This window comes from Cupressus sempervirens, chromosome 9, assembly GCF_028749045.1.
Source record: "Cupressus sempervirens isolate cs-2001-9-10 chromosome 9, ASM2874904v1, whole genome shotgun sequence".
Taxonomy (NCBI): Eukaryota; Viridiplantae; Streptophyta; class Pinopsida; order Cupressales; family Cupressaceae; genus Cupressus; species Cupressus sempervirens.
Window position 1 is genome coordinate 356226689 of NC_143126.1, and position 25336 is coordinate 356252024.

Genomic DNA, 25336 nt, shown 5'->3' on the forward strand with positions numbered 1-25336 from the left:
GTTGTTTAAGTGTTTTCAAATTTCAGGAAATTTTTTATAAATTATAGGAATCCATATTTTTATTTCTTATTACCATATTCAGCTAACAAAATAAGGTTCAGTCAACAATAGTGTTTGGCATAAATTACTCATTGAGTTTTTTCCAGTATAAGATTAAGCTTATGTAATGTTACTCTCTTAATTTACATTAATTATGATATCTCACAGCATCCTTAAAATCACAATTATATATAAGACACAAGGTCCAATATCAAGTAAAAATCGTAAATATAATAGAATTGACATTCATTTACTCCTAGTTGATTGTTCCAAAGGGATACATTTTTTAAATACTAGAGAGTTAAAACTGAAAAATAATGTCGAAAGTTTTGCATCTCAAAATGATTTGATCTTTCATTCATTTTGTATGACCACCCCGTTTAACTCTCTTTTGTGACCCAATTGGCATTGCCCTTATATATTATTTCTTGAGAGGTTGTATTGTCCATTTGATTTGTTTTTGTATTCATTGGGCCTAATTTTATACTTTTTTGAGCTTTCTTTAAAATCAAAGCATTCCTATTGTCCTTGAGGAACTCTAGTTTCTTATTGTTTTCTATATATGCACAAGAAATTATATATTAAAGTTGAAGAGAACATTATATCTGACTTAAAGCTCATTTTAGAGTGCTATTTTTCATTGTTCCTTCTTATGATATTTTTTAAGAAGTCGAATCATGAAATTGAATCCTGTGATGTGATGACATATAGTCTCATAGGTTAATATTTTTCTTATTTCTTTTTGATGCACAAGAAATATATATTGTTTGTACATGTATTACTAATTTGGATAATTTGACATTACCTTTACTTGGTGCAGCTACATCTCCTAAAGATTGTGGAGAGTGCCTACCTAGAGGATGCCATCCCAATACTAGTAGTATCAAATAAATGTTAAACTGGAAATGATCCATTGCTGACAAAGTACCTTGAGATAGTGGTGATCGAGATATGATATTGATCATACAACTTTTGAGGAGCTCTCTACACAGGTAATTGTTCAACACTTGCAAATTTGGAAGTTGAACATTTGTTAATCTATTTTTTAGTAGCTCATCAATAAGATAGAACTATTTTGGCAAATTGCTGATTGGATTTTGATGATTGTAAACAATGATCCAATCATTCATGGAGACAACATAAACCAGAGGAATCCATGTTGAAGAAATAAGTGATGATGAAGGAGCAACAATTTAAGACATTAAAGTAGAAGAGATGATGGATAAATGTACACATTCAAGTCTTCATCGTGAGGTATATGAATAAGATCATTCAAGTCTTCATCATGAGGTGTATGAATAATCTAACTATTATATCTTCAGCCAACAAGTATATGAAAGAAAATTATTGTCAATAAAAGAAGACAACTAGCTTAGTAACCATTAAGCTGTCATTATCACATGAATAAAAGATTCCTCCTAGTGCTACACATTAGCATAGTTATCTTAGGTACAAAACTCAATACATTGGCATACACTATTCTTGACACATATATAAATTAGAATTGTATATCATTTTGACTTCAATCACTCTTCATACTTTTTATTCCAAACACCCTTCACTCTATTCCACTTGAATGATCTGCCTTTATATCTTTATATCTTTAACAATTATAAGAATGGATGTAACTATTTGAAATGGATTCAACCATTTCAATAGTCATGCCTTTCACTAACAAATTTTCCTTAGCTTGTTAATAATGGACTTTCATAAATTTATTCTTTATTGCCTACGCTAATTTCTTTTCACATTGAACTATCATAGATCTTACATTTTACATATCCTGCATTCTCTTTCATCACAATGATGGATCATGGATCATGATGTGAAACATTGATGCTAAAAAAACATACACAATAAAAAACTAGAAGTCTATTTATTTAATACTCAAATGGATTCTACAAATCTAATTAGTTTGATTCAACTATCACCTTTATATCTTCATATCGTTGCACCTCTTCATGAAAGATACATCTCATTGAATAGAGGTGACCTTTTTGTTAAGAATTCCTCTTGATTCCTTTTTAAAATTCATTTTTATAGATTTAAAACAATCTAATTTTTATTCTAGATGTATTTATGAAAGGACACACAAGTTGAACACTTGTAGATTTGGAAATTGAACATTTTTAAATCTATTTTTTAGTAGCTCATAAATAAGCTAGAACTATTTTGGAAAATGGCTGATTAGAGTTTAATGATTGTAAACAATGATCCAATCATTCATGGAGATAACATAAACCAAAGGAATCCATGTTGAAGAAATAAGTGATGATGAAAGAGCAACAATTAACGAGATTGAAGTAGAAGAGTTGATGGATAAAAATATGATAGAGTTTTAAAAGCTATTATGCAGGTGGTTTGTAAGCAAAAGTTCAAAACTTGACCTATGAGGATCATGCAAATTGGTGAACTAGAAAATTGGTAAACACATTAAGCATTGTCTACAGTTTTCTTTCTCATGCACATGTAGTGCTTAAGGTTTAAAAGCAGAGGTTGTCAATGGTTGGGAGGGAAAATCATTACCCATGGTAAATGAGCAACTATACTCACATGGTATCAAAGTCGTGGTCAAGCAACCTAGTACTCATTATAAGATTTGAGGGTGACAGAGTGGATAGTAAAAAAAAATGTACCTTGTCAGCCATGGATAATAACGGTTTTCTATAGCTTTCATCATCGACAATTAAGCATACATCGTTGGGCTATCAACCACTAGAGTTGTTCCTCCATGGAAGAAAGTCTCATCTCGCCTTTAGGAATAACAAGATATGATTGGCTATTCACAGTGTATATGATGATCACATCATCACAACATGAAATATGTGATCTTACATATTTTTCACTCATATGTGCATTCAAAGTTTTAAATTTAAGGTGACAATAGAAAATGTGCCATTAAATTTTTTGCTATGATCCCGCTATTATCGGATGGGGATAGTTATGGTGACATTAGATATTTCTCTTCTTCATGGTGATTCAGTTGGTCCCTACTTGATGCCACCCTGCTATATGCAATTTATATATAATTATTCAACCCCTCGATGGCATGTGCCTTCAGAGAAGACTTGGCAATGGGGGATGTGAATCAGATTGTTGGAAGAGAAGATCCAAATTATTTTGAGAAACATGGAAATATCTCTCAAATGAAGATGTTGGGAGTTTCTACAACTTCTTTTGGTATTGCAACAATTGGTGATATGCCTGCTACTTTATGCATGGGAACTTCAAGAGATATTTCTCTAATAGGAATGTTGGATGGAATTGCACTACTACGTGACACTGCAACAAGGCCATTAACACCTACAAATTTAACTATTAATATTAATAAATAATCCTCTTATTCTCAGAAGGCTAGTGGGACTGAACCTACAATTCTACCAAGTCAATGTGGTCCATTGAATTGTGTGGCTTCAACTTAGCAATAGATTAGTAGTAAATATAAAATTTCATCACCTTATCCATATCTGTTATCTCAAGCCACTTCAATTGTAGATTCAACACAAAAGTCTGGGGAGGACAAGCCATCTGTCCAGATTGTGGCTTCATTTTCCTTGCCACATGCTATGAAGGTGTGATTTGGGGTTGTGATGAAATCTCTAGACTTTGGTGAGACTATTTGGAAATATTTTGGAATTTGCTGAGTAAAAAGTTGCTACCAAAGTTGTTTATTCTGTTGAGGTGTCAAACATTGTTTCTAAAGTTGAACTGCTTTTTGATGATTAGTGGAGAAATGATGAAATGATACTATTGTGGTACCATTGATTGCTTTTGTACATGCTCCATTGATTAAGAAGGCTGCTAAAAAAATGGATAGGGCATGTGTTGATGAATATCAAATCGATTTTGCACAATTTTTTTTATAGGCACATTCTGAGCCAAACAATTGGATCCCCCATTGTTGTCCCATTAATTTGAGTTTGATAACGAGGTCTTTTTCGCTAAGTTTCTTCTAGCCAAAGACTTCGGTAAGAGGGAATCTTTCATTGAAATAACATGTTTAGTGGCAACAACACTGCTTGGAACTGGTGAGAGAGAAGGGCATGACACTAGAAGAAGAAATGGATGAATCTGTAGTTAACCTCGATAGAATTATATTCATTGGAGATTGATGATTCCTTACCATTTTTCCAGAGGTCTTTCTAGGGAGGAAATTTTCCCACATTACCCCTTGACTAGGAGTGCTTATAGTATGCCCTGGAAATGATGATATTTTTTGAGGCATTGTACTCAATGTTGGTGGGTAAGAATGTGTCTTTTTTGAAAATGTAACCATTGTAAAATCTACCATGGTTGGTATTATCAATATACTAGAGCTCAAAACAAGCTTTTGATCAACTAGCAAAGTAATCTCCTCAATCAAAGAAGAATCCACTTGTGCATCATTCCTTGCAGTGGTGGATTTTATGTTTAAAAGTTCTCTCAAAGTAGAGGGAAACTGTTCTAGTCTACCTAACTCTTTATGTGAAGAGCAGTTCAAAGACCTCATTTTACAAGCATTGCAAGAATGTTTGTGCTATTGAAACCTTTAATAGGAACAAGAATAGTCTTTGAGACCTCAAACATTTCAAATTAAATTCACAATATCAAAATCTTGTGATAATAGATGAGATATATTAATAAATAGGTGATATTATCCACATCAAGTCAAACTATGATATTTCTATTAGGATTCAACAACATAATTATTGAATAAAAATCATTGACTTATTTTTCATGAATAGATCTCAAGAACCTATCTCACATGAGAATAAATGGATGGAAACTCCATGGTTAAATGTATTTGAGTTGGAATGGTACTTGAATAGGTATTACTTCACCTTTGTGAGAATCACCTAGATGGAATGAATGTTGTGCACCATACAATCTCTTGAAAGACATGTTCTTGTGGACTTCTACTCATGAAACATGGATCAATGAGTTTGATTGAAAAATTGTACAGTTGAATATAGACAACAACATTTCAGCAATATCATAATATAGAATATATGTTGGGCTCTGCAAAATATGAAATTGTTGATGGTCAAAACTCTACATGAACCAAATTGATAGGTATGAATATTCAAGAATGTCTCTTTCTTATATCTGGAAGGCACATAAATTGCTTACTCTCTTTAGAACATTGGTTCAATTAAAAATAAAGATAATGCTAAAGGATTTGAGATTTTTTTTTTTTTAGAATGTCTGAAGTGTAGGGAGAATGGACTATGTTTTCATTAGATTCAAAATTTCCAACTCAGTGTATATTGTTTGACATTAACATAATTGGCCCCTTGGCATGTGTATGTGTTTTTTCCCAATTTAAATACTAACCCAAAGAGCTTATCAAGATTATCTAGATCCTTATCAAATAATAAAATATAGAAAATCGTTAAAGCATGTGAAGAGAAACTTCCCTTTTATCCCTAATTCTAGTTTCTCAAGGAAACAACTCTTGGTTTCAAAGCATAATAGACAATTCTTATGTAACAATAAGATAAACTAGGATAAAGAAAATGTGTCTTGTTGGAAATATCACTGAATAGTAGGACAAAGTTAAAGAAAATGTGACAGAGGTTTGTTCAAGTTTGCATGTGTGTTAGGAATCTTGCATGCACTCATATAAGGTTTATAACTAATTGGAAGAGTTAGGTAGGTGAGATAATGAAGATTTTGTGACATTTTCTATAAATGGAAATGAAACCCTCATCGGAGCAAGGCTTTGAAGAATTAGTTGTAATCACCTAAAAATGGTCATCTAGACTATTAGCCCCCTTCTCAGCATTTTGGCTAAATTAATTTAATCATTTACCTAGACCAAATTGCTAATAATCAATTTATTTGATTATAACCTATAGTTTGACTATGCTATCCTAAGTTCATTATTTGATTAAAAGAACATGTCCCCTTTTAATTAAATAAAACACGCCATTCTTCTAACCCACTTAAAGTGCACACATAAAGTCCTTTTTCTATTTTACAATTAAAAGAAAAGGCTTGTGAGACTTTTGTCTTATATGACAAGTCAACTTATATTCTATTGGTTGACTTGTGTGTGCACATGGATCACACCTATTTTCAAATTCCATCGTTGATCTTCCACCATCTTCATCTTGATCTCTACCATCCATACGACTTTAAAAGGGAGAGAGCTTTCTCCCTTAAAGGATCTATCCTCATTTTGAATATTGTTATGCTGCAGGTTTTCTAATAGGTTTCTTTGGAGCTTTGTGGAGAACTTCTATTTCTTGTCTACATTCTCTCATACCATAGCATTTTAGCTTAGATTCATGTTGCATGTTAGTGTAGTTTCTATTTTGCAATAATCTATCTCACATAGCTTAATATTTGGATTGTAACACTCTCATCCATGCTTAGAATAGATGCACTTTTCATATTCATTCTAGCTTAATCTTTAGTTGCATTGCATCCTTGAGGAACTCCTTGGGACATTTGCATTCTTGCATCTTGTCTTTGGAACCTCCCATTGCATGGTTTACTAGCAAGAAGAGTATTTCTAAGGCTCAGCTGAGAGCCCTTGAACTTGAAATACACTCTCTTGCACTCTGTGGATAGGGAGCTCTAAGTTGGCATCCAAACATTCCAACACATGGAATCATTTGGATAGAAGGGTTTAGAGTGGGACACTTTTGAGTGTACATTAGTGATCTCCACAACAACTAGGAGCCCAAAAGTTGGAATTTAAAGGCATTTGATAAGGTAAATGCATTGCCAAGTTCATTTCTTTAAGTCCTTTGAAGTTTTGTGAGTTTGAAGTTTGAGTGTGCTAATTAAGCTTATTAGCCCATAACAAGGGCCTACTTGTCAACTTCCTTAACGAAGAGTTGAAGAGCCAAGATTTGGAGTTTTCTAGAGTTTTCCAGTAGGGATCTTGATCCTCCTTTAGGTATTACGGTCATTTTGAAAGATTTTGAGTTGTTGTCTAAAAACCCCAAAAATAGGGCTACTAGAGAGAGAGAGAGCCCTCATTAGGTCTGTATAGTAGTTGGTATATGGAGCCCACTAGAGTACAAGAAACCATATAAATGTATAAAATCACATTGTTTGTGATTAGTTGAACCCCTTGGAAGTAGTTTGGGTATGGAGATTGTGAAAGATCCTGGAAGGTGTAAGGGTTTGGGGGTGTTGTGTGTAGGAAAGGTGGAGATTGGGCCTTGTTTGATGAAGTAAAGCTACAAATGAGTTTGGAAGGTGAATTTTTTTGAACACCCCATTACTTGCATCGTATCTGGTATTAGAGAACAATTGTGCTAGTTGCATAAGTTGGATCATGAAAAAGTATTGTGATTGTTGTGGGCAACATTTTGTTTAGAGTAGGAGAAAAAGTTAGTTTGTGTTTATTTGATTGGGGTTGATAATTTGGTGACATTTTAAAGAAAGTTCTTGTTTGTGATACATAAGGGATGAAATCATAGGAGGAATTTTTTTGGAGAGAATGGGTATGCTATAAGAGTACCTTGTAAAGATAAAAAGAAGAAGAAATGAGATTGAAGGAAGAGAGAAAGAGAAGAAAGAGAGAAGAGGAGGAAACAATGCTAGAATAAATAATAAATTTGAAGAAAGCATTGGAAAAGAATGAAGAAAGAGTAAGGAGACTAGAGGAAGTGATAAGGTAACATACATAGGAAGAAGATGAGCAGAAGTTTGAGAGTAAAAAAGATAAAGATGTTGAGGAACCTATAAAAATAGAGGTTTAGTAGTAGAAGAAGGAATGGTCATTGAATTAGACCAAGAAGTAGAGCCAAAGGGAGAACAAATGTCCAAGATAGAGCATGGTAATGGTGAAAAGGATAGTCAAGAAGAACTTGACCATGATGAAGTAGTTTTAGTGTATCCCCTATAGTTGGAAAGTAACATGGTGTAGTCAGTGAACTCTGAGGTAGTAGTGGCTAAAGGAACTGATGACAAGTATGATAGGGAATGGCATCAAGAAAGAGACCCAATTGAAGAGTCACTAAAGTCCTCAATTTAGACAGAGCTAGAAGACTTAGCCAATGAAATGGACAATTTTTTTATTATAGGCAAAGTGGACTATACTCAGGAAGATTGGATTGCATTCACACTAGTAACCTAAGAGAAAGAGGTTAAGAGTAACAAAAGGATGGTGATAGTTTAGTGTATAACCTTAGGCATTGTAGGTATGAAGTGTTATGATTAGTTGATGGATATTGGTGAGTTGATCCTATTAAAGAAGAAGTGGGATTTTCTCCTAAAATACAAGGTATGTTGGAAGAATCCACTATGCTCTGCATCACCTTGGAGAGGTCCACATACATTTGTGAAGTCTATGTTGATGGTGGATCTTTTGAAATTTGAATAATGTTGTATGTTGTCAAGAAGGTGATAAAATTAGTTGGGAATGGGGATAAGTTGTTTTCTTGTGATTTTCCCAAATTCTTATTCTATGTATTTTGATATTAATTTGTTTAGCTTTGAAAGTATTTCAGCATCCCTTTATTATTTCTTATTTATTTATTTCAACATCTAAGAGTTTATTTTGTCATCTTAAAATCCTCAGTTCATTTTCTTGTACCAAATATGATGACACATTGTGATCCAAATAATAGATTAAAATCAAACAAAGCAAGTTCAATTACATCCATTGAACTTATTTAAAGTTGCATATCAATCTTTTAATTAAGATAACAATTCATATTACAAGATAATGGGAACAAGGGAAACAACAGTATAAAGATCTTTTAAGTTTAATCCAACTTGATAAAATGAACATCTTAGACTAGATTCTTAATTAATAATTATGAATTAAAGAGTACCCGATTACCATTAGAATCTTGTGATGTAAGATGTGTATCTAAAACAACAAGGTGCTCCACATGGGATGTTGTTCCAAGAGAAGCCTAATGAGAATATGTAGACCAATGACTTCTAGAAAGGTTGTTCTTATAATCCTCAACTATAATATACAATCCACCCAATGCTAACAACATGTGGACAAAAGCCAAAAATATTTTAACCTATAACATAAAAAATTAAGGAGTGGAAAATGCACATGTTTCCATAAATTATCAACATAGATAGTAGACCAATTAAAGAAAAAAAATTGCAATACATAAGTATACAAGGATGAAAGAAAACACATTGGATATTTTTGTATCTTCAGTTAGAAAAAATAAAAAAAAATTTTGGCAAATAGGGTCAAATATATTTTTGTCATTAGTAATCTTACAAGATTCATGTTACATATATTAATCCTTCTATATTCATCACTGCCCCTCATAAGTGATTCACTGCCATAGCAAAATTACTCTCACTACTTTTAAAATGATGATGATGATCATCATCTTAAAGTCTTAATTGATGTGCATGAACTAACATTTTATATATTACTATCTTGGGTGATTGATCACCAAGGAATATGTTAATTATATGGGTTTGACCAGAAATAAAAGTTTATTGTATTTTGTCTTTCCAAATGCATAAGGATCAGCCTACATCGTAGTTGACATAAGAAAAAGTTGTTGGAAACCTAAGTATGCAACCTAGAAGCATGAACTAAGATTAGAATGCCACATAGTATCATAAAAACAACAAAAAGACTATCAACATTTAACCATAGCATCATATCAACATTAAAATATTAAAATAATAATAGAGTTCAAGTATCATGTTTTTTACTTTCAAAAATTGGAAGTTTATGCTAAGTTTGAATCAACCAATAGATTATCTAAATCGTTATCTTCTTCTTCGTCATCAAAAGCTCTAGCTGATTCACAAACATTGCTAATGCAAACAGGATTCACTACACCAATAATATTCTCTTTCCAAGTCCTCAAATGCTCATTTCTTTTTTCCTTCATTTATTGAATATATTATTTAATGTTTAAAATATGATCTATTTCTATAGAAAGCTTAATTAATCAAGTGGGTCATTATCCGCAATTCGATATGAAATTAAAAAATTACAAGAATAAATCTTGAGAACTAGTTTAATTTGATGTAATAAATATCTGAACTGCAACATATTTTATTTTGTTATGTAAAAGAATGAATTCAATTTCTATAATGATTTTTTTATGCACTAAATTATAGAATGTTCCTCAATATAAATGTACCTAGTTCTCACTTGGTTATCCCTGTATCAACCTAGGTTCAACCTAGATGAACCAACCTACTTGGATGAACAAGCCTGCCTGGATTCAAACCTTTGTGAAACTTGCACGCAAACTACACCAAGACAACAAACTGGTTCAAAATTTGCTTGAACCAAAGGGTTAGGGGGAAAGCTAAGTAACATATGAGGGAACACCAAAGTAGATAGTGATATTATGCAACATAAGTTACTCGTGAATAATATCTAGTGAGCTTTGGCCTTTTTTCTAACCTCATTAATGATTGCCTTCTATCATGGACGATATGCTCTTCATGCCCTTGAGATCAGTGACACTTAAACATTCTTTCTTGACATAAGTGATAACTATAATATTTCTAGGAGGAACATAAGTGTTATTCTATTTCAATTAAATTATATTGAAAATATAAGTGTGTTCAGATCAGTGTTAGCACTAATTAGTTTAGTGTGTAAGGTTTGGTTTCAGGTTGTAAGGCATGAAGCTAACCCTTGTTCATGTAATACTGTATTTTCTTTCTATTATACTAGGTTTGGTATACAAACAAGCTCATGAGATTGGTTTCAAGACTCTTGTTTGATGAATAGCTTCTCCTTAATACTTTTGACCTCTAAATGCTTACATTATAATGTTTTCCTATTAATCTTATTGCACATAAATAACATTTGCTACATCTCTTCCTTTGTTTTCTAGAAGTGTCTATAAGTATATGTTGGAATAGTACTAGTTGTATATTACAATTTGACTTGATAGATATTAATTACAAGTTTGCCCAAATCAAGGTAATTAATTATGACTCAGATAAAATTTCATAGATCATATTAAAATAGATCAATAGGCCAAATTCCTCTTATTTATTTGTTCCTTTTGGGAATTAAAATAAGATGGCTGAATTGACATCTTAGATAGTGTTTTTTGTTTATGAGATTCTTTTTGTAGGTCATCCAATGTACTTGATAAAAAAGAATCATGAATTCATTTGGTCTTTAGAAAAATTTGTCAAAAGAATTTTATAATTCTCACAATTTTTGAGAATTGATTTTTTTTATAGTCATGAACCTACAAAACAAACTCTTTATAATGAGATACATTATTGGTGGTACTCAACTCCCATACAAACTATTTTGATTGAGAGGCACACACATATTCTCATGGGAAAGATCAGTACCAACAATGGAATCTAGATCATCAAAGTGTTCTACATTATATCTTGTAGTCCACATTACCATATGGATCCACCTACCTAAGTGATACAAAAATATGGATGAGGCTAGAGGGTAACAAGAAGTCAGAGAACAATTTTAAATCTTGAACTTGCTACAAGCTCAAGGATTGGTTAATTTATCTAATAGAAAATCTAGTATTCTTCAGTGGTAGTGGTTTTTGTTGCATACACAATTACCAATGAGATCATATCACAAATGAAAGTGTTGTGTATAGTGAGAACCCAATACCACTACTTTTTTTGTTGTTGCAATTTTTCTATGATACCCAATTCAACCAAATAAGCATGCAAATTGATGTCTAATCCCACCTACGGATAAGCATAGTAAAGCCATTCCCACCATTATTAGTGCAAATAGTTGGCAGAGTCCTTATAATTTACTCAAGCGTAAACTATAGTGTGTACAAATTGTAAGGCCTATGTATGTAACTTAGGCTCAACCTACTTTGATTAGGAGTTATTGTTACACTAGGTTAATTGATTAGGTAGACTAATTAATTTGTCACTCAACTATAGTGTTTCACTCCATTGAGTTGTAATCTTAACTTGGAACTTTACTTGACACATCTAGTTTCTTGGTGTTACAATGATAACACACCTATTTCAAAATCACATATTCTAATTTTAATCACAATGCATAGTCTATTTGAAAAAAATTCAATTCAATGCAATGCATTTCTTTTCTGGTTTAACAAAGAAGATAGTTGCAGCTTCTAGAGTTCAATGTTGTGTATTCACTATTCACTTTTTTAGCACAATGTATTTGTAGATTAGTTTTATCCGAGATCACTCTTTTGATTGGGTTCTTGTGTTTTAAGCTACCTTGTTTTAGGACTAAAATTTCCAAGTACAACATCTACTTACCATGGTCTAAAAATCAAGAGAAACTTTGTAGCACTTCCTATTTATTCTAATTTTTATTTCCATACTAATCTTATTTTTTATACTATTCTTTTACCTACAAAACCTAACCTCCAGATTATCTATGAATATCCTCTCTCTTGTGTTGTTTTACAAAGAATGACTAGTATATTATAGGGATAACCAACCACATGGTTTCAGTAGTGGAGTTTCATCCATTGTGCTTGGATGGTAAAGATCCCTTGATCCTTCATTCTCTTTATGAACTCTGGGCAATACATCAGAATTACCTTGGACAAAATTAGAGCATATATTGCACAAGACTGGCTGATTGCTTGCCTCTAGACCTCAAAAGCCCTTTGCTTGATAACACGTTGATGTATATTAAGTGCACATACATCACATGTGACTATACAATCTTAAATTCATGTGGAACAATAGAAATTTAAGTTTCCCATATGACCATATAAGCTTAATTTTAGAGCTACAATTCATCAAAAATAGGAAACCCCAAATTTAGTTAGGATTCAGAGAGTACCCCATTTGAAATTCAAAACTCATTTCAGTGTCACATTACCCCAACTTGTCATAGTTAAAATGTATAAGGGAATGCATGGATGTATCTACAAATATATGGTACCTAGTAGCTACTACAGGCTAAAATTCAACTTTCCTATTCTAGATTTAAGGAGTAGATTGTGATTTTTAAAAATCTTTCATGGTGATTTTTGCTAGTGCTCAGCACAACAATATTGAAATTATAACATAATATTTGTACATCTAGGAGATTCTTGTTCTTTTAAGAATATTTTCATGTTCAGATTATAATGATTTGTACTCTTCTTGGAGATTTTAATATTCATCAATGCTTAATTGAGAAATTAGTTATTCAAATCTTATTTTGGAATCCACTTTTATCACATCTTACACTAGTAATATTATTATGTCTTGTGCTCAACTTGGTACTTTAAAACATGGTATGCAGATCCACAAATAAGATACATTCCTGTGAAATCTATATACCTGACTTGTATATCTTGGTACCATTTAATATATTTGATTTCTATATCTTGATACCATTTAATAAAGCTTTATATTTTATGTTGTGTGGATAATATTATAAGAATTAATGGTAAACTAAAACATATTGTGCTTCCTTTTGGCCATTTATCATCTCCAAGTTGGCACAAAGTCACTCGTATCATAATTCAATTGAGTTTCATTAAGGCTACCTAGTTTTTATAGTTTTTCTATAACAAAAAAGAATTTATGATGTTAAAGATTATACTCAACTCTATTTTCCTTTAAATTAAATCATATGTTATTTTAAGCATAGAAATAAAAAATTATGCAAATGTTATTTTAATGAATAAGCTTCTTCTAATCTATTATCTGCTGAAGATGTGCCATCTTTTGATGTAACAACTCAACAAAATTTGGTCTTGTAGAATGTTGCCTAAATAATTCTTACATATTAGCAGGGGATCCTAAATCCATAATTGCATTCATGTAGCTTCCCACACCCAATAACCATTTTCTACCTTGTTCATTTGGATCATGTGGCTAATAATGAGAAATGTTTAGTTAATATTGTAGGCTGGGTATACAGAGAGAATGGTGAGGGCATGAATACTTTCAACATGAATCTACCAAAAAAAATGTAGAACCCAACCAAATACCATTGAGCCATGAAAAATAAATTTTTTGATCAACATAACATAAGGTCATAAGACCCAAACAAAAAGAGAAGATCTCCATAGAGCCACTAAATTTTTTTATAACAAAGCCATTGAGAAGAGATTTAACCTTAGATGAATGAGTGGAGCCAACCAAAGGAGTTTCTCAAAAGAGTCATTTGGACACATATGCAAGAAATTTGTATTAATCTCATTGCTATGATTAAATATTAATAAGATTGAGAGGGCGTAAAAAATGTAGCATCCAAATATGCTTACTAAGAAAGGGTAGGCCCATACCAATTCATGGTGCTAGAAATATGAGTGAGTACTTGGCATGGACTCATTTATGATCTATGAGAAAGTTTGAGCATGATTTTCTCACCATATACAATCACTCATGTAAATCAAATAATTGATTAAAAACTTGTATCTCCTCCATCTGTAATCTCTACTATAGAGAGGTTATATCTTGTGGTTAGTAATCAAGCCCAATTTGAATCAAAACATATTATTGATAACTAATGAAATTTTATTGATATACTAATTGAAACTTCATAATTTTATCAACTATTACTAGTACAAAAACAAAAATATGTGACAAGATATAAGTTAACTATTTCTAAAGTCACATGATATTAAAGTGAGTGATTTTCAATATCTTTTATTCAAGATTGCAAAGATGATTGATGCATGTGGCGTGAATGGAGGTCACAAAGTCTATGTTATTTATTGTTCATCCATGACAAATTGAAAGTCCAAGAATTCTTAGATTATCAAGTAGACTATTCTTCTAGCTGCATTTCTATTGGTAGTCTTTGTCAGATTCAAGATTTGGAGAAATTATTTTTCTAGAGAATTCTTCCAAAGCTATATGATCTAAAACATTGGCAAAACATATCAAGGGAACAAATGCAGAATAATGTGATTATGCCTAATTAGGTTTCGTACAATATGCTCATTGATAGGTATTGTAAGTATGGGGAGGTGAGTCATGCAAAAGAGTTGTTGGAGAAAATGTCTGATAAGCTTACTATTTCTACATGTACTATGTAAATTAATGGGCTCTACAAAGAAGGTACATTGAAGACTGTAGTGAAAATATTTAATAAAAAGATGAAGATGAGTTTTGTTCCTTTTTGTTGTACTCATGATGATATTATTGATGGGATTAGTGGGCAGGGTGATACTGTTGAGGCAATGAGTGCATTTAATAGAATGGTGGCAGTTGGTTGAAACCAACATTTAGTGTGTTGATCAAAGATCTTTGTGGGGAAGTAAGGTGGATGATTCATTGTGGGTGTTATGGAAAATTATAGAGAGGGGTTATAGTCCTGTTGCATCTGTTTGGAGTAGTTTGATGAGCCTTTTTTCTCACAAACTTTTAAAGTCATAGAAATGAATTTTGAGAGGGTCTTCAAGGTGGAAAACCAATAATTAGTATGTAATCATGTTTGTTGGATGGAAATAGAATCCTTAATTTCACCAACTTCATGTTGTTATGCTAAGGATGTATGTTTTTCATCATTAAATTTTTTAAAGAAGAAGCCACCACATTTTGGTAAAACATTCATTATGTTTTTGACAAATAGATAGTGCTTATATTAGAGAGAGGTAGATAGAATCTCGTATACTCACACATCTATTGCTGCCTTATATTTTGTAGAATAGAATATGAATTAGCTCCTAAAGAATTGATTGGTTATGCTTAGAAGCTTCAAAAGTAATGGATTTTACCTATAGAAGTAGTTGTTTCCCACTTCAAAATGTAAAGGTGAAATGATAAATGCTTCATAAAATAATGAATCTAGTAAGTGCTTGTTGAAGGCCCTTAGATGACTATGTTCAGTCCAGTGCTGATGTTATGAAATGCAGGAGAGAATATCTTGGTTAAGCATATTTTAAGCAACATGTTGTAGGGATATTTTCATTGACCATTTCCCAGGAATAATCTTATGGAGGATTTGTAATAGATGGAGTCTACAAACCCACCCCTAGCTAGAAGGTTTTTTTTGTTTCAATGATGGTCATGGAGGTTTAATGAAACTTTCTTTATCGATGATGATCTTTATTACCATTTCTAGAAATTTACATTGAGAGAAATAGGGAATATCATCTGATATTGCATCAGTTAGATCATGTTGTTTGGTTGGTATGGTTCATGAGAGAACTCGTGTGTGGCCAATCTCAAAGATTCTCATGTGGTAATGGGACAATTCAAAAGGTCTACTAGATTTATAGTTGATGTACAATTATCAACATAACACAATGCTAGTGTTGAAGTTGTTAGACAAGATCTTTGTTCATTACATCCATATGTCTCTCAAATCTTAGTTTAAGCATGGAGTCTGGCATGCAAAAGACATAATTCAGGATGGATCAAGAAACAAACATGAGGAATTATCTAGTTATCACTTTCTTCTAAGAGTTGGAGGCTAAAGAATGAAGAAATAGACTATCTTGTGATCAAATTATTCAAAGAAAAGGAGATGACACTTAGAGGGAAATATGTGAAAAAGTGTATATTTCATCCAAGTAGGATGTAGAATTGTAGAGAGGAAAAATTGCACAACCGTCTTGACATTGGTAGCCTTGCAAGCCTTTTGTATAAGGTGATCTGGGATGAGGTCAAGGAAGACAACCGTAGATTTTTAGCATATAAAAATATTTAGAGGAAGCTTGAGCTGCATAGGGAGAGTACCAAATCCTTTATAGAAGGTCATCAAGTTTGTGTAGAAATGTGACTGCTAAAACTCCTTGTTTAGTCAATGTAGGAATCAAGTCTATTTTGTTATGAAAATCAAAGCAGTGAGAATGCTTCTCCCAAATGGAGTTTAACTATTCATTGCATAAAACCTTTTATGAGGAGGTCTAAAAGGTTGATATCATATCAAGAGGGAGTCTTTACTAAGAGAAAGATTGTGTTAATGAGTTCTTCTCTAAGAGGTAGGAGTTTTAGGTGTACTCCCTTGTTAATGAGTTCTTTTCTGAGAGGGAGAAGTTTGAGGTACAATCCCTTGCTAATGAACTCTTCTCTAAGAGAGAAGTTGAAGGAAAAATCCCTTGTGCCACCTTCTAGGAATAAGCATAGTGCATCCACTCTCTACAAGTAGGCAGAGTGGAAATGTATTCTTCTTGGGAGAAGTTTGAGGTGCAAGCCCTCATTCTACCCTCTACAAGTAGGCATGGTGGAAGTCATGTGTGAAACCATGAATTTATTTTATTCTTTTATGGTTCACCCTCTTGGAGTAGCTATGGTGAATATTGTTATGCTAAGATAACAATTTATATTGAGAGAATCTATGATAAGATTTCTATTGTTGTCACTTTTTGGTTGTTTCTTCTTTGTGCTTGTTAGGTTGAGACACACTATGCTATATGAAAAGATCTCTATTACTAAGAGGGAGTGTTAATGAAATGATAGCTATGAGAAAAATCTTTTATATCAATGATTCATCTTTGTTTTGTTCCTTACTTCTCTTTAGCTGTATTATTTAGATGTACTGTTTATGACATCAAATATATGGATGTCTTGGTACCACATGCATCTTTGGGTACTAATAGAGATTTTTTTCATATGATTTGTGTTACCCTTATTAATCTTGGTTGTATTCTCATTGAAGCTGCCAGTTACTCTTGAAGGCACATTCATTCAACTTCTATTGTTTCCACACACAACTCATGTTGGTGGTGCTTCTTTCTATTTTATCTTATTCAATTGGCATTTTGATTAGTGTTATCATTGGAATCGCTATGGTGATGTGGCACATTAGTTTAATGGCATACTCTATTCTTATGACTCACTTGACATGTTTCATTTTTGGTCTCCTTACTTTTGCTCACTCTTCTCTTATGGGATTAGTTACTTATCTATTTATTTACAATGGTTCTTTAAATTATTATGCATTATATGTGAAAATAAAAATAGTCCTTGAATAATATATATATTGTAGATAGAGATTTTTTTTTTGTATTATATTATTGCTCTGGATGGTGTGTGCATCATAATAAAGTGACAAACAACTGGATGATTTTTCTTCTACAAATAGAGAAAAGGTTCAATAGACTTTATTCATCTTGATCGTGATTTGTATATCATGTGAAGGATATTTGAATCTTTTGATTCTTCTACAATTATAAATAACATCCTTAAGATTATTGTACTTATTTTGATCATTCAATGAAGGAACCATTTTTTTAGGTGTGGCTGGGTCTTTCCCTTGAGGATGGTTTTTCCAAGGTAAATCTTTGTCCATTTAATCTTATACTTTAAATATGTTGTTACTCTCTGGTTTTGCAATTCTAGTTTTAAAAAACTTAACAAAATCATACCCCTAGTAGAAACACATCCCCATCCCCTAAATTATCCCCATCCTTCAAACTTTGTGGAACATAGCTAAATGGCTAAGATGTCACTAAATGTTTCATTCACTGGCATGCTTATGGTAAACTGTAGGGTCTCTATAATGTAAAAATGTGATAAAATAACCACAAGAAATTATATGTGCAAATATAAAATTGTTGAACAACATATTTAATTCTATTGTAGCATACCCAAATGTTCAATTTAGTTAAATCAACATCTAGTTATTGGTGTAACATACCCATGTGTTTATGAATGATAAAATACCTAGACATTTATGAATATAAACTAACACAACAAAATATGGATGTGGTTTACTCAAATTAGGGTGAAGTATCTCACATTTTAAGTGTTACAAACATATGACCTCAGATGATAATATTTTCAATCAGCTAAACTACCAGGTTGATTTTCAAATTCTTAGTACCACAATACACAAGACATATGCAAGTTCGAGGTAAATTTATGAAATAATTAGATCTATGCCGAAGGAAACCCCAAAGATAATTAATAAATTCAACATAATTTTTGAAATTTCAAACCTAAAGGAGTAAAGGACATGGAATGATAACACAATACCATACACATTTTGATAATAAATAAATAAATAAATAAAAACCAAAAATTCATAACTTTATTTGAGAAATGTGATAAATTAAATCCCCAATCTAATAAGACATGTAACTAAGCACTTGAATGGAATAAAGATTTGAAATATTGATGGTAGTGGTGACCAGAGCTGCATTAAGTTGGACGAACTATTCCTTAGACAGTAATTCCATTAAAGGATGAGGGATTTTCTTTCGCCTATGCTTCTCATTATCATTAGCAGTGTATGTTTCAACTTTCCTTGTGAGTGAGGGTAGGGGATAAATGATAGGGTAAGAGGAATAGCTAGAGAAGAAACCATTTATTGATGAGTTCTTAGCTTCAATGAACCCACACCCATGGCCAAAAACTTTAATGACAAATTTCATAATTCCCACTGCAAAATTGTGCTTTGGTTTAATTTACTAATAAATGAAGGGTTTTAAAGATAAATCATTTCCTTTCTTTTGGGAAATATCTTTTCCATGTTTTTTATTTCTTTAATTTGACAAATAAAATTATTTTATTTTTTTAACTTGAAGATAATTAGATTAATAATTTAAATATTTAAGATAATATGTTCTGATATAAAATATAAATTGTTGATTTGATTTTTGTTTTGTTAAAAATGTTGATCCATCAATGTAAAGAATGAAAAAAATATAACAAAATAGAAAAGTAACACACACACACACACACACACACACACACACACACATGTTAAATTTTTAAGCTTGAACAAGAATATGTTAATGATATTAAAGAAAAGTTAAACAAAAATTTTCCTACAATGATTTAAAATATTATCATTAGTATCTACCAAGAAAATATAGCTTATAGTCTAGTCTATAAAGCATTACATTAGACAAAAGAATTTGAGTTTGAAGAATAAAAGGCAACTTGATACTAGAGTACCACAATTTTCATTATAGAAATACTCACCATGCTTTATAGTACGAGTCCCCTCAATAAAGTGGTTAAGAGATATAATGTCAAGGGTTTATACTAATATATAAACTCAACACTTAAACATAAAAAATACTATTACAGTACTAATCATAAGGTCCAATATTGATAGTATAATTGGCTTTGTAAAAGTGTCAAAGTATAGATATTTCTATTAGGAAAAACCTATGACTTTTCAAAAAATAAAACCACTAGTATGATGGTTATTGAAATTTTTTTCTAGAACTATGTGTATTCCCCTTAGGAAACCATTATAATTTTTATATAAATATAAATACACACATGCATATGAATGTTTTCAAAATGTCCATTTTGTGCTCATCTTAGCTTATTATGAAACAACATTTCTAAGTCATTATGTAAAATAGCTTATTTTTTAACATTTTTCATGTAAGTCTATTAATGCAGTTACAACATAAATATATATTTAAATAAAATAAATAAATACATTTTTCTTGTATACACTACAAACATTGCATTAGATGACCATATTTTCTTCATGCATATTTTAATAAAGCGTCCTCTATTCAAGAAGATGCAAAGTGAAACCATGATTAGTATGAGAAAGAGAAGGTCTTGGTCCATGAATGAGTTATGAAAAATAAAATTAATCTAATCAATTAATAAATAAACCTTAGAGAAAGTAAAAATGACTAATTATGCAGTCACTTATTGAGTAGTTTATTTAATCACTCGTGTTTAGGTAACTAATTATCCAATAACCTATTTAGTCATTTATATTTGGTTGATCTTATTGTTTGACCTAGTTATCAAATTAGTCACTTATTTAGTCACCTATACGTATAAATTGCAATGAAATAGTGGAATGTGATTAGTTTTAGTCATGTGATTAGAAGTTTTAGTGGCATGCCTACAAGTTTTAATTATGTAGTCACATATTTTCAAATATGTACTAGTTTTTTATGGTGGATTTATATTCATTGGGGTTGGGTTAGGAATATGCTTGGCCTATGGGAGCTCATTCTATGATGAGCATGGGTATGTAGGGTAGCAACTTGGAGGGGCTTCTCTCACAACCTTGGTAACTATTTCCCATGTTAGCGTGAAAAAGTTTTCTAAATAAGTGATAACTAAATAAATTACTAGGTAATAAATATAAGATAATAAAAAGGTGAGCACCCAATTTGGTTCGAGAACACCAAATTTGTGAGCACCCAGAGTTGATCTGAGGACATAGTGTGAGAGCCTCCCTGAGGAGTTGAGTCTATATGATATTTAGCTTGGGCTACTTGATGCTAAGTGACTTACCCTCCATCAAGTCCCTACATAGTTGATCCATAGAGTGCCTAACTAGGACTTGTTGTACTTGCATTATCTAATGATCTTGGTTTTAGTTCTCTTTACTGACTAGCATGTGTGATAGCCATGGAAATTTGCTTTATGTGTGTTTGTGGTTGGATCATTATCTCCATCAACATAATAGAAGTGGACTTGTAGGTCTCACATTTTTGGGAGGCATAACTACCTATACCACTACTGGGGACTAGTGTAGAGAGACGGTCTATTTCCAGTTGCGACCAATGCTTGATGTCTCACTTGGTTTATTTGAGTTTCTAGAGTATGTTCCCTTGTGATTTATGCTTTAATTGAAATTCTTAGATATCATGTTTAGATGATGTTAGTTTTATTGATGCATTCCTTATTATGATGTTAGCATATGGTTAGGTGATGTGATTCACTTTTAGTTGGAGTATTTATGCTTTGTTGGATTAGCATGTTAAATCTTCTTGTTCTTATGATGTTATTACATTGTAGTAGTGACACCCTCATAAGACAACTTTGACTATCTAGTTGGTAGTTTGGGATGTTATGCATGAGGATGGCTAGAGCCTTTAAGGTCTCATGATGCTATTACGGTTGGAAGGAACTGCACAAGAGTTTAGTTGTTTATGGACATTTCAATGTTGCTTTCCACATAGTTTTCATTTAATGCTATGGAATAGAAGGTTAGTTGTGTTTTCGTCATGCTATTCTTGTGTTCGAGTGTCCAAGCCTTGATTTGTGGATTTGGTACTCCTTGGTGTGGAGGCTTTATTTCTATTCTATCCCTTTTTTTATTTGTTGGATTGTTTCCTTGCATCCCTGGACAACATTCCTTCAACATTGGGTGATATTGGTGAAGTATCACATGCCTTAATGAGATCTATTATATGATAATTAAAAAGTATCACACACCTTTAGAAGTTTTATCATATGATATTGGAAGATTATCGCACGACCATAGCCAACTCTATTATGTGACCCTTGAAAGTATCACACAATAGTGGTGAGAAATATCATATGATACTCAACAAGTATCACATGGCTGTTCGAAAGTATCGTCTGACTATTGTGAGAAATAGTGCACTACTATAGTGCAAAGTATCACATGGATCTATGAGGAAACCTACTCGAGTGACCAATAGGCACTTTTTCAGTTGACTGGAACTTTTTAAGAGTTGAATTTTCTACCCTCTATGATGTTTTCAAACTCTAGTGTTTGACTTTCCAGATTCAAAGGCTTTCGAATTTGATTGGGATTTGTGATGTTGGTAGCTTTCTCATTTTGGTTTTAGTGTCATTTGGAGACTCGTTGGAAGTCTAGATTGGTTGTTAAGTATTTTGTTGTAATCTTATGATTAGTTGCATGTTAAAAGTTTTGGGTTCCATGATTTAAAAAATAAATGTCTTGGCTTTTATTTATTCTTGTTCCAAGGATCTTTGGGCGGGGCATTACATCATGCCAAGACAACATTTAATGGATTTTCCATCTACCTAATGTACTCAGTCATATGTTATCTACTCTGACAATACTACATCAACTTGACTAATCTTCAAACGCTTGGTTGATGCATCACTAATCTTGGATTAGTGATCTTTAGATAGGGGAATGACCCATAGTTTACCTCTTAGATACAAAAATGGATCCTTAGGTAATGGCTTGGTGAATATGTCTACAATTTTTTTTTTTGTATTTGCATATTCCAATCTGACCTCTTTTTCTTTTTCACTAATTCTCTTAGAAAATGATATTTTATTGCAATGTGATTTTTCTTGGTGTGCATCATTGGATTCTTGGATATGTTAATTTCATTGGTGCTATCATAGAAGATAACTACTGGATTCTTGATTTCTTCCTTCATACCTGACAATAGTTTTTTGAACAAAATAATATTGGAACAATTGACTACTATTGTAACATATTCTACTTCTGCTATAGACTAAGAGATGTGATTATGTTTCTTGATCGATCAAGACACTAGCCTCTTTCCAAGAAAGAATGCTCCATCACTAGTGATTTTTGTGTCATCAATACTTCCTTCCTAGTCAACATTAGTGAAGGATTTTAATTCAAAGTTTCTTCCTTTCTTATACCATAACCCATAATCTTTAGTACCTTTTAGATACCTCATAATTCTTTTTATTGCCATCATATGATTTCCCTTTGGATTAGTAGAGAATCTTTCCACCATACCAACTGCTAATGCAATATTAGGTCTTGTGTGAACCACATACTTAAGTTTTCCAATCATTGATTTATATGTAGTCTGATCTACGTCTTTTGAATCATCATTTTTGGAAATCTTCTGTCCAGTAGACATAGGTGTTCCAATTGGTCTAGATTCCTCCATTCCAATTTTCTTCAATATCTTCTGTTGAATTTGCAAGCCAAAAAAGAATTTAATGTCCATTAGACATAGGTGTTCCAATTAGTCTAGATTACTCCATTCCAATTTTCTTTAATATTTCCTTGATATAATTTGATTAATTAATGTAGATACCATCCTTCTTCCATTGAATTTGCGAGCCAAAAAAGAATTTAATCTCTCCAAACCTTGACATTTCTAATTCTCTAGGCATTTCTTCAAAAAAGGATTTGCATAAGTCATCATGTCTAGTAAATAATATATCATCTACAAATATTTCTACCTACAATAGCTTCTTTTTTGGTCCTTACTTGATGTATAGACTATTGTAGACTTTTTTGGTCCTTTGAAAACCAATTCTTACCAGATAACTATGCAATCTTCCATACCAGGCTCTGGGGGCTTGTTTAAGATCATATAAAGTTTTTTGTAATCTGTACTTTTGTTAGGATCTATGAAACCTTCAGGTTGCTTAATGTTGACTTCTTCTTCTTGGATTCCATTCAAGAAAGATGACTTCACATCCATCTGATATACTTTGAATCGTTTATGTGTAGCATAAGCAAGTAGTTTTCTAACACCTTCTAATCTTGAAACATGAGCAAACATTTCTCCATAATAAATACCTTCTTCTTGAGCATAACCTTTGCATACTAACCTTTCCTTGTTTCTTGAAATATCTCCATTTTTATTCAACTTATTTCTGAATACCCATTTTTTGCCAATTACATTTTTGTCCTTGGGCCTAGGAATAAGAGTCCAAGTTTTATTCCTTTCAATTTGTTCAATCTTTTCATTCATTGCCTCAATCCAAATTTCATTTCATAATGCATCTTTAATAGTTCTAGGTTTAAACTTAGTAAGAAAGCATGTGCCTTTTAATTTGTTCCTTGGCATTGTGCCTTTTGACTAATCTCCAATGATTTTCTTGAGTGCATGATGTCTTTTGACATATCTAGCAAACACAAATATCTTCTCTTTGGATTTAGAACTTGTTTCACTTGATTCACCATGCTCAAAATGATCTTTTGAATCATGCTTGGGTCCCACTATCTGTAACTCGGGTCCTTCAGACTATGACTTTGTTTGTGTTGGCTAAAACTTGGGCCCTTCTGACTCTGACTTGGGTTGCACTAGCTACAACTCATGTTGAACTAGAGATTTAGGGGACTCGGGTGGTGAAGACTACTGATTTCCAATTGTATTTTCTTGAACTTCAGGTAAAGTATCAGGTTCAAAGTAGACAAAGTTTATATAGTTTTCAAGTTCTTTTCTACTTTGTTCTTCACTCCTTTCTACAAACTCAACAATTTTTACATGTGCACTTTCTATAACCTTGTGAGTAGTAAGATTTAGACATTTATATGCTTTTCTTTATTTGGAGTATCCTAGGAATATGCCTTCACCATTTTTCACATCAAATTTTCCTTTCCTTGTTTCTTTCTCAACTCTAGCTAGATACCACTTGAACTTTTGAAAATCTTCAAACTTATCTTTTAAGTACATTATTATCATCATCCTAGAATAATCATCAAAAAATAAAAGACAATATTTACCTCCATAGTAGCTTTCTATGCCAATAGGTCCACAAAGTTCTGCATGAACCAACTCTAGCACTTCTTCATAATGTTTTTTTTTGCTTTTGAAGCTTGTCTTTCCCATCTTTCCAATTTAACAATTTTTGCACATGCCAATATCAAGTTTCTTTAGGCTTGGAATTCCTCTCACTCTTTTAATCTTGCTAATGTTGACTGAGTTATCAGAGTTCACATGGCACAACCTCTTATGCCATAACCAACTTTTCTCTACTTGAGCTAGGAAACATGAACTTCAGTTAGATCTAGATGGAATAGATTATCTCTTGTTTGATTTCTACTCCCAAA

General features: G+C 32.1%; 1 pseudogene; it reads left to right on the forward strand.

Moving 5' to 3' along the window:
* The first annotated feature begins 15675 nt into the window (after positions 1 to 15675).
* Positions 15676 to 16328, forward strand: LOC149538772 (putative protein phosphatase 2C 60; annotated as a pseudogene).
* Positions 16329 to 25336: the final 9008 nt, after the last annotated feature.